The following is a 15943-nucleotide window of genomic DNA, read 5'->3' as shown; positions in this document are numbered from 1 at the left end:
ATTAATGTATTTCCTTTGCACTTGCTATGAATATGTACCATCTCACACAATCTGTAGGACTACACATGACCATTGAGTTAAGCATATGTGCAAGGGCTTAGGGGATTTAGTTAAGCCTTAAGAATGACGAGTCATAGATTTTTAAAAATGTAACTTAGCATTGTATTTCTTCCTTAAGGTATACAAAAAGCTTCAAAATTTTTGTTTGTTTGTTTTAATAAATGAAACACACTTCCAAAAAAAAGGAAAATAATTTCAAAAAGACCAAAGTGTACTAGTAACAGAAATATTAAGCTTTTGATGGAGTGTTCAAATGCTTCAAACTTAACTTGTTGTCATATACCTTACCAGCACAAAGACCTAAAGGAAAAAATGTATTTTAAAAAAACACAAGCATCTCTTATACTACATTTGAAACATTTCAGCTGTTGGATCTGTTTTACTGGGGAGTGGGGAGAGGGGTGGAACACAAACCCAAAACAAACACACAAACAAATAAAAACCACCAACAAAAGCAACTTAGAAACTTTGCTGAGAAATTAATTCTCTATTTCTAAAGCCACATTGCAAGTTCACCCACCAAAGTTAGTGAATGTGCATACATATTTATACGCACCTACACACCTTCTTTTCAAGAAAATGTAGAAGACAAATTCACTTTCTTACTTTAAAGTAGAAAAGGAAAAGAAGGCAAAAAATTCTCAAGTGTCTTCAGCTTGATTCTGTAGCCAACATGCTAAGAAAACCCCTTAGCTGCTCTTCTAATGGTTTCAATTATTTGTAAGAAACTAAAAGCTGGTAAAATAAAAATGGTCCTTTTATTCACAAAGGTAGAGAACAAGAACTGCCTGTAACTGACATAAAAAATACAAAAATATTGAAGAAAAATTGAAGTCCTACAGAAAGATAGAATGTATAAATGATATAAGAGTCTTAACACTAAAGACTTAATAGGAGATATTTATTTAAATGGAAAAAGACAAAATGTTCTATTGAAGAGCACATTTGCAATGCACAAAGAACTCTGAGTCTCTCAAGATGCTCTTTCAAACAAATGTGGACAGGATAGCTATAGAGAATGGTTTAATAATTTGCCTTGAAATATCAAGGGAAGTATACTCAATATTAAATTGCTCAGAAGAGAAAGAACTCAATCAGATATTGCAGACATCAAAAAAAAAAGAAGGCACTTTTGAAATTGTAAGTTGACAAACATCCTTGAGATTACTCTAACAAATAAATCAAAGAAAATTCAGACAAAGAAACAACAGTTTAAACTAATATCCATTTATTTTCTTTCTGTGTTTACTGCCTCAAAAATAATTCAAGAATAATAAGGAAATAAAGATTATTTCTTGCTCAATTATGTAGCTCCATTTCTTTTTATTTTCCCATTTTTACCCCTCACTGGCACTGAAAATCTAAACCAGTTATTTTTACCTTAGCTCCATGTTTGGCTACCAGCATCAATGAATAGATCACAAGCAACTGTGGACAACCCTTGAAATAAATCTTCACTCTAACGCATACAGGCAACTTACATGGAACAAGAGGCAGCCAACAATTAGTACAGGGGAAACCCCCTATGGAATGAAAATTAAAAAGCAGAGGGAAGCGTGACCTCATTTAGCTAAAATTCCTCAAATGTCTGCTTTCTATTACATGGGTGGTGAGACTTTATCACAGGATGGCAAATCGTACCCTGGGCCTCATCAAAAGCAGTGTGGCCAGCAGGTCAAGGGAGGTGACTCTGGCCCTCTGCTCCACTCTGGTGAGACCCCATCTGGAGTCCTGTGTCCAGCTCTGGAGCCCTCAGCACAGGAAAGACATGGACCTGTTGGAGAGGGGCCAGAGGAGGCCACCAAGATGATCAGAAGGCTGGAACAGCTCTGCTGTGAGGACAGGCTGAGAGAGCTGGGGTTGTTCAGTCTGGAGAAGAGAAGGCTCCAGGGGGACCTCATTGCGGCCTTTCAGTACCTAAAAGGGGCCTGTAAGAAAGATGGAAGCAGACTTTTTAGCAGGGCCTGTTGTGATAGGACAAGGAATAGTGGTTTCAAGTTAAAGGAGGGGAGATTCAGGCTAGACATGAGGAAGAAATTTTTTAAAATGAGGGTGGTGAAACACTGTCCCAGGTTGCCCAGAGAGGTGGTAGATGCCCCATCCCTGGAGACATTCCAAGCCAGGCTGGACGGGGCTCTGAGCAACCTAATCTAGTTGAAGATGTCTCTGCTCATTGCATGGGGGTTGGACTAGATGAGCCTTGAAAGTCCCTTCCAGCCCAAACTATTCTATGATTTTGTGATCCTATGTGAGGTCACCTTGCACAGGTTCTAACAAACATAGAGTTCCTTCCATGGCAGGACCAGGTGCAGCCTGCCACGTGGCTCAGGATGGGTTGCAGTAGCAGAGTAGCGATTGAAACCCTCCAACTCTGCCCATTCAGAGAAGCCAAAGTATTCACAGATCCCTGCATTGCATAAAAAAATGTCTAAAACCTTTATGGAGTCTCACTATACTGCATTACACACAGTTAACTGATGGCTGGGCAACATTAATGCATCTACTCATCACAAGGATTGAGTGTTTTCATGGAAGACAGAAGAGAGCTGTGTAAATTGCAGGTGGGAACACATGGTAGGTTGAGGGTGACATGGATTTTTTTGCTGGTAAACAACATACCCCACCATTAAGTTTAACTTAACTGAACCAAAAAAGAAGATAAGAGCTTGGAAAGAGGCAATTTTCTTCAACTTTTCTCAATATTTCAAGAGCAGACAAAAATAGCCATTCCAGAAGTAATGCCTGTAAAGGAAGGTAGTTGTTTCACTGCAGGTCAGCTGGCAATAAAAAAGGCAATGGTGGTATAACAGAAGAACAGCAGAAGAGCAAGCAAGAGGATGGGCATGGTGCCACTCCCTGATGTACCTCTTTCCTCACCTCCTTTACAATTCCCATAAAAGCCTTCAAGCAGACATATGCTGACTTTACTGCAAGCTTACTCACACAAACAGGACAGATTAAACTGCCTTGGTTTGGAAACACCACTTTGCAGTGAAAAAGTAGGCAAAGATAACTGCAGAACTGACAGCCAAGCCCTGAGACACCTTATTTCTCTTTCCATGGCCTGTGAAAGAAAGCCACTATGTCTCAGCACACGGACTACATCCATACCACTGCAAGCAGGTTATAAAACAAAGAGCAAGTCTTGAGTACAGATCTTTGCCACTGTGAGCACAAATGGTGAATGGCCCAGCAAGGACCAGGCTGGCACACCAACAACAGTTCCCTCAACAATGCAACAGGAATCTTAACATCCCTCAGAAAAAAACATAAAATCAGTTACACAGCATCAAAGAGGAGCAGGAGACATGTCGGCTGTGAGGAACCTGGCCGATCAGATCAGAACAAAATGGAAGGAGAGTTCTGTAAAATCAAACACGTTAGCCTCCTACAGCAAGCTACCTGCCCAAGGGAGGCTTCAGAAGATACTTCACTTGAGAGTTGCTGTGAATCAAAAAAGATTTAGAAAAGGCCCATCATTTGGAAGAGTCCCATCACGTGGATAAGGCCCACGGGCAGGATTTGGCAAGCTCCTTATGTTTCATGGGACCCCAGTGGTGTGCTATGGAGAAAGACGGACTTATAATACCAGGAGCAACTGATCACCTTGGCCACCAGTGCGTCACAGCCCCCAGCTCCTGAGCTGGAGGCCCAGCAGCCATGAACTGCTATGGAGGTGACCTGATCTGCCATCGGCAAGGCCCTGTGACACTCCTTGCAGGGACACTTTCAACCCAGCAGGGTCACTCCGCACCCATGAGTGTGCCAAACAACGCGCCGGGGCTCCCAGTCTGGCTGGGGCTTCCTGGGCCTCTTCCTCCGTGGCCATTTCGTACTTTCTTGGCCAATCGCTTGACAAACAAAAGCAAAAAGCAAGGGCCAAGTTAAATACACAAAATGGCCAAGGACACCTTACATAATTGCAGCGGTGGAAAGCCTTGTTCCTCGGCAGAGAAGGAGTGTTTACCCACCCTCAGCGGCAGCGCCGGAACCACAGCTGCGTTATTAATAAATCATCAGCTTTGCTCCAGGGACGAGCCAGCGAGGGCTGGAGTCTGACACCAGCTCCCAACTCACTGGAAAGTTACTGAAAACATACAGAAACTTCTCGGTACTTTAGAAAATCCATGTACTTGGAACTGCATTAAAAAAACCCCACACAAATTAAAGAAAAAACTTGTAAAAAATGAAAATATATTTGCATTTCCAAAGAAAAATCACATGTAATATCAACTGTACTATTCCTAACTGCATGAAAAGGGGCAAACAAATTATCAAAACAAGATGAAAAGACACTGTATCACTATGGGACCATGTACAGAGAGCAACCAAGTGTGCCCAATCTGAAAAGCAAAAGGTAAACAGGCACCTTTCCTAGCCTTTCCCCTACCCAGTCCATGCTCCTCCTCTTCTGGGAACAGGTTTCTTAACATCAGTGATAAGTTTCAGTTCCTATTTTTTGTTGAAGTCTGACACACCTCAGATTTTCCTCTTCAGGAAATGGGGAAACTGGCACTACCAGCAGGAGGGGCAGGGAGAATCCTGCCCCAAAGCAGCAGGACATGAGAATTATCACTGAGAAATATCCAGAGAACCAAACAACTAGATCAGCCTAAAAAATAAAGGGAGGAGGGCGGCAAGAGGTCCAGAAATTCAAGGAAGAGGAAAGAATGAAGCCTTGGCATTCCAGTAACCAAAAAAAGACCCCTTTTCTTATTGCTGAAGGGCTCTCTGTCCCCCTCCACTCGGTATTAGGAAGATTCCAGAAGATCTAGCAAAAATAGCAAGAATTATAAAGTAGTTACATCTATCTCAAATGGCAGCTTACAGAAATAGGCAGCTAAATCACAGCTATGAGAAAAGATAAGACACATTAAGAGGTTTTATTACCTTCCTTGAACACTATATTCATCTAAGTACTAGAATATGTGATTGTGATCTTGAGAGTGCTTATACCTTCACAATACTCAGTTGAAGGATCAGATAATAAGGCAGAAAATAAGGAGGTGATTGGTGACAGCCAACATGGCTTCACTAAGGGCAAATAGTGTCTCACAAACTTAGTGGCCTTCTATGACAGGGTTACAGCGTTGGTAGATAAGAGCAACTGACAAAATCTATCTGAACTTGTGCAAACCATTTGACACTGTCTCGTATGACATGCTTCCCTCTAAATTGGAGACAAGGATTTAATAGATGGACCACTCGATGAATAAGGAATTAGCTGGATGGTTGCACTCAAAGAGTTGAGGTCAACAGCTCAATGTCCAAGTGGAAACCAGTGAGGAGTGGCATTCCTTAGGGGTTGGTACTGGGACAAGTGCTGTTTAACATCTTTGTTGGCGACATGGACAGTGGGATTGAGTGTATCCCCAGCAAATTTGCCAAAAACACAGAGCTGTGTGGTGCAGTCGACATGCTGGAGGGGAGGGATGCCATCCAGAGGGACCTTAACAGGCTTGAGAGGTGGGCATGTGTGGACCTCATTAAGTTGAACAAGGCCAAGTGCAAGGTCCTGCACATGGGTTGTGTCAATCCCAAGCACAATTACAGGCTGTGTGGAGAATGGATTGAGAACATCCCTGAGGAGAAGGACCTAGGGGTGTTGGTTGGTGAGAAGCTCAACATGACCTGCCAATGTGCACTTCCAGCCCAGAAAGTCAATTGGATCCTGGGCTGCATCAAAAGCAGTGTAGCCAGCAGGTCGAGGGAGATGATTCTCCCCTCAGCTCTGCTCTGGTGAGACCCCACCTGGAGTCCTGCATCCAGTTCTGGAGTTCCCAGCACAAGAGGCACATGGACCTGTTGAAGAGGGGCCAGAGGAGGGCCACGATGATGATCAGAGGACTGGAGCACCTCTTCCACGAAGACAGGCTGAGAGATTTGGGATTGAAAAGCCTGAGAAGGCTCTGGAGAGACCTTATAGCAGCCTTCTAGTACCTAAAAGGGACCTATAAGAAAGCTGGAGAGGGACTTGTTACAAGGGCATGTAGTGATAGGACAAGGGCTAATGGCTTTAAACTGAAAGAGAGTAGATTTAGATTAGATATAAGGAAGAAATTCTTCCCCATGAGGCTGGTAAGGCACTGGAACAGGCTGCCCAGAGAAGCTGTGGATGCCCCATCCCTGGGAGTGTTTCAGGCCAGGCTGGATGGGGCTTTGAGCAACCTGGTCTAGTTGAAGATGTCCCTGCTCATGGCAGGACAGTTGGAACTAGATGATCTTTAAGGTCCCTTCCAACCCAAACCATTCTATGATTCTATGGTAATTTTTCTTTTCCTTAAGACAGATTCACCGCTGACTAAATACAAGCCTAGGTTAATCTCAAATTAAAATACTGCAGCCAGGTTTTCCAACACATATATCCATCATTTTCAGGGAAGCACACATATTGGACTCCCTGTCATCTATAATACTGTCACAACATTTTCAGTGTGTTCCAATGTCCATGCTACCTGATTTTGTCAGTGTCATGAGTAGAAGTGGTGACGTCAACTTCAATTACATGATCACATCTATTCTACACAACCTCCTTTCCCAGACAGTGAATACGCAGTTGAATGGTATTTCTTTTAACCCTGACAGTGAGTGGGTAGTAGTACTGTATAATTATCTCCTGACCTGAATGCAAAATATTAACTTCCTTTTAGGTCTATCTATAGGGCTGGCTCTACAGGATCACATAAGGAATGGCTTTGTTAAAATTATTAATGGATTTATTGGTCTTCTTGTTACACTAAGCAGCATTACTCCCACTCCACACAGTATAAACTGAGACCAAATACGGTTCAAGAGCTGAGAAATGCCTGCCTTTTTTGGCTGCAGACCTCTGCCCTCCTTCCACTTCACCATTGCATCTGCTTGGCACATGCAGGCACTCCACTAGACTCCTACTTTTCTTGGATTTTGGGAGTCCAGCCACCTAAGGGCTAGTGGTGAAGATGCCAGTTTGAGGGACTCGCTCAATGGTCTCCAGCAGACTAGTGAACGGCTGACCAGGAGGCCACCTCCTGTCACCTCTGCCACACAAGCACCATTTGGATGGGGACCTGATCCCCTCCACAGGAAGCTGCCCGTGACCTGCACTCACTGAAGGCAGAGTAAAATACAAGGCTGGAAAACAGCAAGCGCTAAAGTTAGCTGAGCAGCACATCTCTGACATGTTTTCCTCGACTCTTGTCTTCCACCCAGCTCACCTGGGCCAACTCCCACCTTGTCCCAGCTCTCCTCTTCCTTTCCTCACCACTGGCATTGTCTTTTCCCTCCTCCCCACACCAGTGCCTGACAGCAGATGGAGCAAACGCCGAGAGAGCTGCATTCAGTCCTCAGTCTGGAGCCAGCTGGGTGCACACAGAGCCTGTCTGATCCGCACACCAGCCCGCGCACAGCCTCTGCTCAGCATACAAGGATGGAGAGTTTTCACGCTTACAAAATGACCAAATTTGGGTGAAATTTCATGAGAACAGCATAAGGCAAAATACTGATATCACAGCAACCCTTCTGCTGCTAGATCTCGAGGTTCAGCTGTAAACAATGAGAAATGAAGTTCATCATCAAACTAATTTTAAGAAACACTTCAGAAGGAAAAACAAGGTATTTACGTCTCAGCTGTTTCTCAAAAACGGTTCAAGTGTTTCACCAAAACTTTAAATAAACACTGTGAGTCAGTCACTCATATGTTTCAGCCCAGATAATTGTATTTTGAGAGGCTTACAAACCACAGAAAGGGAAGATATTATTTGGAAAATGGTGGACAAGATTGAATCCAGGTGATGATGGCACACTTGGTAATAAAACACTAATGTGCCTCATCAACACGCCCAACCAAAGGCTAATGATCACAAGATCTCCAAGCACTTATGGAGAAATAAAAGTATTTAAACACAAAGACTGTAAACAAAATACTCAGTCATGTGTTAAAAATGAAATCTGCTGGACCATTTGTCCAGAAATACTTTGGTGCAAGTGGTCATTACACATCCCAGCTTATGTGCTCCACAGACACAATAGTTACCGAACATCATTTCAAGGCAAACTCTTTTTTATATTTCAAATTACATCAAAAGAAATAATTTACTAGTGTACCAAGGCTTTCCAGTGTCACAGCAAAGCCCAAATGATCTAGGCAGAAAGAAAAAAAAGTCACGACCATTTGACCTGAACAAGGATTGACTTCTCTGATTTATTTTCTTCAGCATTTTGAAGATTATACCTTCCCACCCTAACTCTCAGCAGGTAAAAGCAGTTCATCAAGTACTGACAGGCTATTACGAGAAGCGTGCAAACCCACTTGGATGAAGGGACCACCTTTGTCGCTTGTTCTTCCTTCCCTTTAAAGTGTCTACAGGAGACAAGCAGGTTCCCCTGCAACAGTGACAAACCGCCTGCTTTCACCATCCATCTCCTGGAAGCCTTCAGAGGTTTGGCACCCCTCTCATGTGTTTCTCGGGAGAAACTAACACAGGGGCTGAAATACTGTCCCGCAAAAAGGAACCAAAGGACCAAATAATTTATGGCTTTCCTTTGTGGGTAAATTGTTTTCACTGCCTGCACCTTATCTGAGCAGCAGTCACAAGACGGAGATTCCCATCAAACATCTTTTTTTTTCTCAAAATGCTTCCCCTTGTTTGGGTGCCAAGTAGAAGGAAGAAGCAGGATGCCATCAGAAGCTGAGGGCACAGCCAAGGCTTCCATCACTCCTTTTTATGCCAAAGTGGCAACAACTGAGTGAGAATCTCTAGGTAAAGATTACACCACCTGTGGCTGACAGACCTTCTCCCTCTCTGTGCCTGAGTGGAGAGAACAGAAGCACTGGGAACTTTCCTCTTTGGAGAAGGAACAAGGAGAAGACCACAACCACCAAGACCTCAAAACTGCACGCAGCATTTGTGAAGGTACCTGGTTCAACACCCAGACTGGTGATGTGGATGAGCCGTGTCTTAATCATTCCTGGGAGAATCATTCATCACAGCTACACTGCAGGACTTTGGTTTAAATGTTCATTATAAATGTCACAAGGCTGAAGGATATATTAAACTAAAACTCCACAAGCCAAACCAAAGTTTTATGGAGGAAAGAAAATGCATAATGATCTCATGCTTTTCACAGAGGTGGTTCTCTCGCATCCAGGAACCATGAAGAACTTTTTTCTGTTTTCTATTTTTATTTGTCTGATATGCACATCACAAAGTGATCAAAATTGCCATGGCACATCAAGTTTGATGTGAAGGATAGTCAAGTTAAAATGTAGTATGGTAGGAAATGCTAATCATAATTGAAACAATCACGATTCAGATTCTTCAAAAAGCCTTTGTTATTGCAGACAGTCTGGAAAAGAAGTATTTATGCGGTCAAATCAGTGTTTTTTCCCATGCTGCTGCTTTTCAGTGAAGAAAAATTGTGATGGATGAGTACCATTCATCAGGAGAAATAGTCAAAATATGAGATCACTAACCAGAATCTAGACAGGGTTTAACCAGCTCCCTTGTTTAATCACTGGGGAGTTGGTGTCTGGATGGAGAGATGTCAGGAGTTTAGACAGTTGTACAAATTTAAAGCTAGCATATTATAACCATTTTAGCCAGCCTACAGTACCCAGCAATATTAATCATGGATTTCTAGCACAGCAGAGAGAGGACTCTCTCTCAACCAGCAGTGGGATACGTAGCACTAAGAGCTATTGTGCCACGTTAGCAAGAGAAAGATTAGAGTCAGGCTTTCTTTGCCCAATGTAACGTAAAATCATGACAAAAAGATACAGCTCCTGTTACAAGCCGTCACCTACCTCCTACTGCTTGTTCACAAGCAAAAACAGCATTCTTCAAGCTCTTATATCCCTATGCTATACTACTTAGTGAATAAATAAAAGAACAAAAGCAAAAAGAAAGATCTACTTTTGAAGATGTTCTCACATCTTCAGGCCAGTCTTGGGGGCACATAAGCTGCTCTGTAGGGGCAAGTATCAGGGTATCCACAAACACAGTATGGAAACGCAAAACTCATTAGGGATCCTCTGGAAGACCTACGAGCCAGATGGTGGAGCATCTTCACACCAGGGCAAAGGTCTGACCTCAGGCACTGTCAAACAGATCACAAGCACACAAATAAAAGATGTGGGAGGCTGGAAGGACTGCACTCATCCCCCCTCATCTGTAGGCAAGCCATACACTCAGGTTGTATGGGTTATATTAGGCAGACCAACAACAACAAAAAAAGGGGAAGTTTTTATAAGGGTACCTCTATAACTCTAGAGATGTAGCCTCTGATGGAGAGATTGCTTTGGAGAGGAGTTAAACATGAATGTTCCCCGAGTACGTTATTATTAGCTTTAGAATTATTTAGTTCCATTTGCTGTTGTAGATTTTTAGATACCTTAAAAGCAGAGTGATTAGAAGCATCTTGCCTTCCTACAGCAGATCATGTGGAATATAGTAAATAATCTCAAGTCTTCCTTGGCAAGTAACTTCAGTAGGAAGGAAGAAACTGGCAATGGGGAAAACATCTTTTAATCTTAAATTGACATTAAGACTACAGCTGTGCTGTTAACATTTTTAAAGAAAACTGTATCTCGCAGTAGATGTCACTGGGCTTTTTATTTATTTTACTTTACCGTCCCACACTGAAAAGCCAAGTTTCATCAGCAAGTATTTATCTGAGTTCTTCTCAGCAATAGTAGTCCCAGTCTCAAAGTTTCAGTGAATAGAGAACACCAAATTAGCTTTAAATGTCAACTCTGCTTTGAGAAGAAGAAACACAGTGAATTTTAAAGGTGTCGAGGCCTCAATAGATGGTTCATCATATGTACAGCCGCCTTCCATACTGTAGACCACACTTTATTAGTTTTCCCATGCTATAATCCTGAGAACAATGAAATAGCGAGACAATAAAGAATGGGGATACATGCCTGAAGGATTCTCTTGGATGCTTGTATTTAACAAATAAAGTGTTCAGTTTTAACTAGTTAAGGAACACTTGATTAGCATATCATAGCAAAACCAAAGAAAAGGTAAGAGCTAAGAAAAACCTCTTCAAACATCAAGAAGAAATGAAACAAGCTTATAAATAGAGTTGCCCGCAAGCAAACAATTTCTGGAATGTACTGGGGGAAGCAAAGAAGAATCCCACAACAAAGGAGATTGCAAAAGCCAACCCAGTTTAACAAGTGGAATTACCAGTTTGAAGACTACAGGGAAGCAATGCAAAAACACCGGCAAGTCTGATCCAAAGAACTTTTTCTCATCATTTCACGAAAACCCCAACATAAAGACCAATCACTAGGTAATTAAACATGGCTTTTTGGAAATACAAAGTCTTCCACAGACTTGTTAACTACTCACAGAGTACTAGAATTAATGAGGAACTGAAGGTCCCTCAGAGTAAAGCTGAACCATTTCAGATACATTCGATCACAGTTGGAAAATGTTAAGCTATTTGGGTACCAGACAACAAATTATATATCATTAAAGAGCTGTCTGCCAATTTATCATGTACTTCTTGCAGACACACAAAGAGCTGATAACCTATGAAGACCTCTAAAACGTGATTCTAATGCTTTAAATCTACCTTTTATGCTTGCTATTAAAACCAACACACACACTAGACTCTAGATATCCAATGAAGTATTTTTCAGATCTCTCTGCAGCCAACAGGATGATGACAGCCCTTCTATGATGGAAATGTGATGGCTACCACTGCTCTCCAACACTCTAAACCACCCCACAAACCCCCTAATGCTGTCAGGGAGTACTGGTAATTAAGCATTTGCCAGTCTGGGAATGAAAGAGTCATTTTGGGACATTTCTTGGTGCCTGTGCATGGCCCAAACAGGCCCTGTGGCCCATGGATCCAGCCGTCTATGGAGGACAGGGGAGTCCCTCAGCTGTTGGACACCACACCGTACTCCACAGCAATATTCAGTGCTCCCAAGTCCCACTGCCTCTTCCCACACGGGCAGAGGGATTATCTGGGATGGCTCTGAGCAGCTGCACTGGGAGGTGTGGGATTGCTAGCGATGACTAGAAGACAAGGCCCATCTCCGAGGATTCAGCAGAGAAGATGACCAAGAACCCTGCCCAAGCCAGCTCCCCTCCCCTCAGCACTGGCAGATCCCACAAAACATAGGGTGGCCCAGCCTGAGCTTGTGTGTTCAAATAATTAGCTATACATCAGCACCTATTAAATGGTCTTCAGATACACATCATCTTCCTTTTGGAAAGGTAGATTATACACAAAACCAACTGCATCCAGTCTTTTATTTTGCTCATGTTCATAAGTAGATGGGAGCCTAACACTAATATTCCCACATCTCTTTAGCTGCCCTATAGTTAGAAAAAATAAATTCATATTCCGTAAATTTAAATTTTTTCTTTGTTTAAACCTCAAATAAAAATACATGTTGGCATTCCTTAAAAAGAAAGTACTTCAAGGACAGTGGAGTCAGATAAAAATATATTGCCTGTTGGCTAGTTCACCATCACCGGAGAAGTGAAAACTGCTGTTCCAAGTACAGCAGCCAGGAAGTATTTAGGACAGATATTCAGCCAACTTTAACTCCTGAGCAACAAGTCAACAAAGCCCAGTATCTGTAAATATTCTGACAATTTATAACACAAAAAGAAGGGTCGAGGTTTTCAAAATTTCTAAGCCCTTTTAAGAACAATTTTAAAATATTTTTTTAAAAAATATTTTTAAAAACCCAGTATAGGAAAACCACTAATCTTGGGGAAAATAATTAAACTGGATGATAGTGCACATAATGATACAATCAGCTCTAATGACTAAATGGGTACAAGTACAGTGAAAGTAAAGTCTGACTTTGATGTCCAAACGCAGAATTTGGTTAAAAATTCTGCGAATACAAATCCTAATCCCAAGAAAACAGGAAAGCTTTCAACTTTACATCTGGCCATGTAGCAAGATTAATGCCCGGGAATCTTAAAAGACCTTACTCTAAGCCTACCATTGCAAGACTACCTTCATTAGTCCGATGTCATTAACAAAAATATTTCAATAATTCTCAGCCATGTCTGGGCTCCCTGCAGCATTCCACAAACCTGTTACTGACTTCAGTGGTATATGAATTAGGAGTACAAAATAAATTAACATTATAAGGCAAGAGAGCTCACATTTCTATGTCTGCTTCTTAAAAAAACAAAACCAAAACCAACCAACCAAAACAAAACAAAAAACCCCACTACCAACCAAAAAACAAAAAATCCACACCATAGTAACAGTTTCTTATTCTACATATTAAAAGGAAAAAATATTTAAGGATTGAAATTAATATTAAAATACAGACGTTTCAAAAAGAATGTGTGAAAGGTTGTGGTCACGGGCCTCTAAAGTTTTGCTAAACTGACTATTTAATGAAATGTACCATCTACAGTTTTGACAAATTATTATGGAATTTGGAAAACTCCCAGTGCTCTCCTATTCCTCTTCCTGAGCAGCAACAGCTACCAAGTCGGGTAGATTTTGTTTCCTTCTGACATCCCTTTTCTCCGCTCCAGAGGGCAAGCTGGGGTAGGTCCCCCTCTTTCCCTGCTCTCGGGGTCTCCACTCTTCTCCTCCTTAAACATCCAGACGTTCTGGAAGTTACACGTTTTATTGCCTCTGCATTTGGTAGAACGTTCGAATTAGGAACACTTCTGTAATTACTTAGATGAGCTGTTGTACACCTCTGAATTTGTCTTCACACTCTCAAGAGCAAACCACAGACTCCCCCTTTCTCCAGAGCTACTGCAGCTGCATACAAGCAAATAAATAAAAATCACTTTTTTCTGACAAATGATTCAGCATTTAAGAAAATAAAAACAGCTGCACTGTGTTAGACCAAGGTCCATCCAGTCCAGTATCCTGTTTCCAAAAGCAGTCAGCAGCACATGCCTAGGGAGTAGTATAAGAACAAGGAAACCATTTAATGATATATATTGAAAATATTTTTCACATATCCTTGATGGAAAACAGAGATGGAATTTTGACAGAAGAGGGAAAAAAATGCAAAAGAAAACAAAGAGCCCAACACACACACCCTTTGCAAAAGCATGAAACATTCCTTTCAAAATAAAAAGAGAACTGAGGGAAAGATAAATCTTACAGGTTTCCTTTTTTTAAGAAAAGAAAAACACACCACAGAATCTCGCTATTCACAGACAGAAACAGTGTAAACCCATATTGATGCACATCACTAGCTAAATCATTTTTAAGAACCCTTGATTATGAGTGTCAATGGCTTTTCTCCTGCAAAAGGGTCCTCAGAGAAACATACAGTTAGGTTTTCATGTCGTGATGTCACAGTTGAGAGCTTCCAAAGTATTTAAATTGATGGATTTATAAAGACAGCTTCAAATCGTGTACACCTCAAAAAGGCGTGCAACTTGCTCCACTTACTTGCCCAGGTAGGGGAACAACCATAAAGGCAGCAACGCTGGAAACAAGCCAAACAGGCTGCACTCAGAAAGGTACAGAAGATTCAGGGACAGTGAAGTGCCCCATGAAATCAACTGGATGTTTGCAACTGGCTTAGTTGGATATGGGATCAGATCCTGGCAAGTCATCCATGGGAGCATAGGCTGGAGGGGCTATGAAGTCACAGATGCAGAAACCAGCCACTTCGATTACACTGTCAAGCTTCATATCTCCAGGACACCAGATCTGTGTTTTTCAGAAGCTCCAGATAAGCTGATGAAATGTGCTGATGACTCAAACTCAGTTGGCAATGAGAAGAGAGAAGAATCAGGGTATGACAGAAGATGATAACCTTGAAATCTAGAGAATGAGAACAGTATGAAAGAACAAAGTATTTCTAGCCAGCAACATGAACCTCACCCATTTAGTTCAGACACAGATAGGAAGGTATTTGGCTACAACCTGGGGATGGAGCTGGCTGTGCCAGAGGAGAACATCATGGATGCTTTGATCAACCACTGACTGTGGAGGCACTGGTGTGACAAACCATGGAAAAGGCAATCACAAACGTGGAAAAGGATGCATTGAACAAGGATTGTCTAAGAAAAGCACAGCACACTCCTGTGGCAAGGCTTCTTCTCACACGGCAAATCTCTACTTGCAATGTTGCATGTGCTTCTGGTCACCAACACCCAAGTAAGATGGATTCAGCGTGGAGAAGCAGGGGAGAGGGCTGCCAAGGTGACTCAAGGAAAGGAAAGCCTGTCTTAAAAGCAGAGAGGTAGAGTTTTTTTGTAAGAGTAAAACAAACGTTGAGGTATGTGTGTTGCCAGTGAGTGTCCCAGGAGAGGTTGGGGTGTCAGGGGAGGGGTGGCAGGAAGGGGAATGCCATGACTGCAGAGTAACCGCGGCAGTCGGCTCAATGGAGGTAAACTGGCAGTGAATAAATCCACGCTGGAAATGAGAAGAAAGCAGAAGAGAAGTGAAGCTATAGGAAAGACTTCTGATGACAGCAGAAAACAAAAATAACTCCAAAAAAACCCCACCCACGTTTAATATGGAGATTATAAAATAACTTTAGTGAGGACGTGACGTGACTGCACATGATAGTGATAGGACAAGAAGAAATTCCCTCAAGTTGCGCCAGGGGAGGTTTAGATTGGATATTAGGAAAAAATTCTTCACTGAAAGGGTTGTCAGGCATTGCAACAGGCTGCCCAGGGAAGTGGTGGAGTCACCATCCCTGGAGGCATTTAAAAAACATATAGATGAGGCTTTTAGGGACATGGTTTAGTGACAGTGTTACGTTAATGGTTGGATCCGATGATCTTGAGGGTCTCCTCCAGCCAAAATGATCCTATGATAAAAAACAGCATGGAAACCTCTGACTTCCACAACTCCCTAAAAGCTATTTTTCTAACCTGTCATTAATAAAATAGGTACCCGCTCATGTAGAGGAACAGTATCAGGAATTCCA

General features: G+C 42.1%; 1 protein-coding gene across 14 annotated transcripts in view; it reads right to left on the bottom strand.

The window, feature by feature from the left end:
* Positions 1-15943, bottom strand: part of MBNL2 (muscleblind like splicing regulator 2) — a 111772-nt gene that overhangs the window by 41467 nt on the left and 54362 nt on the right. The window contains exon 1 of one of the 14 annotated variants that reach the window (XM_071806828.1): positions 1835-1958. The exons of the other annotated variants lie outside the window; for them this stretch is intronic. The gene's annotated coding sequence lies outside the window, so the exon portion shown is untranslated. Of the gene's footprint in view, positions 1-1834; positions 1959-15943 lie in introns of those variants that run through there. 14 annotated transcript variants of the gene reach the window in all.

This window comes from Patagioenas fasciata, chromosome 1 (assembly GCF_037038585.1).
Source record: "Patagioenas fasciata isolate bPatFas1 chromosome 1, bPatFas1.hap1, whole genome shotgun sequence".
NCBI lineage: Eukaryota > Metazoa > Chordata > Aves > Columbiformes > Columbidae > Patagioenas > Patagioenas fasciata.
Note: the sequence above shows the minus strand (reverse complement) of the source record. Positions and strands in the feature narration are given on the sequence as shown.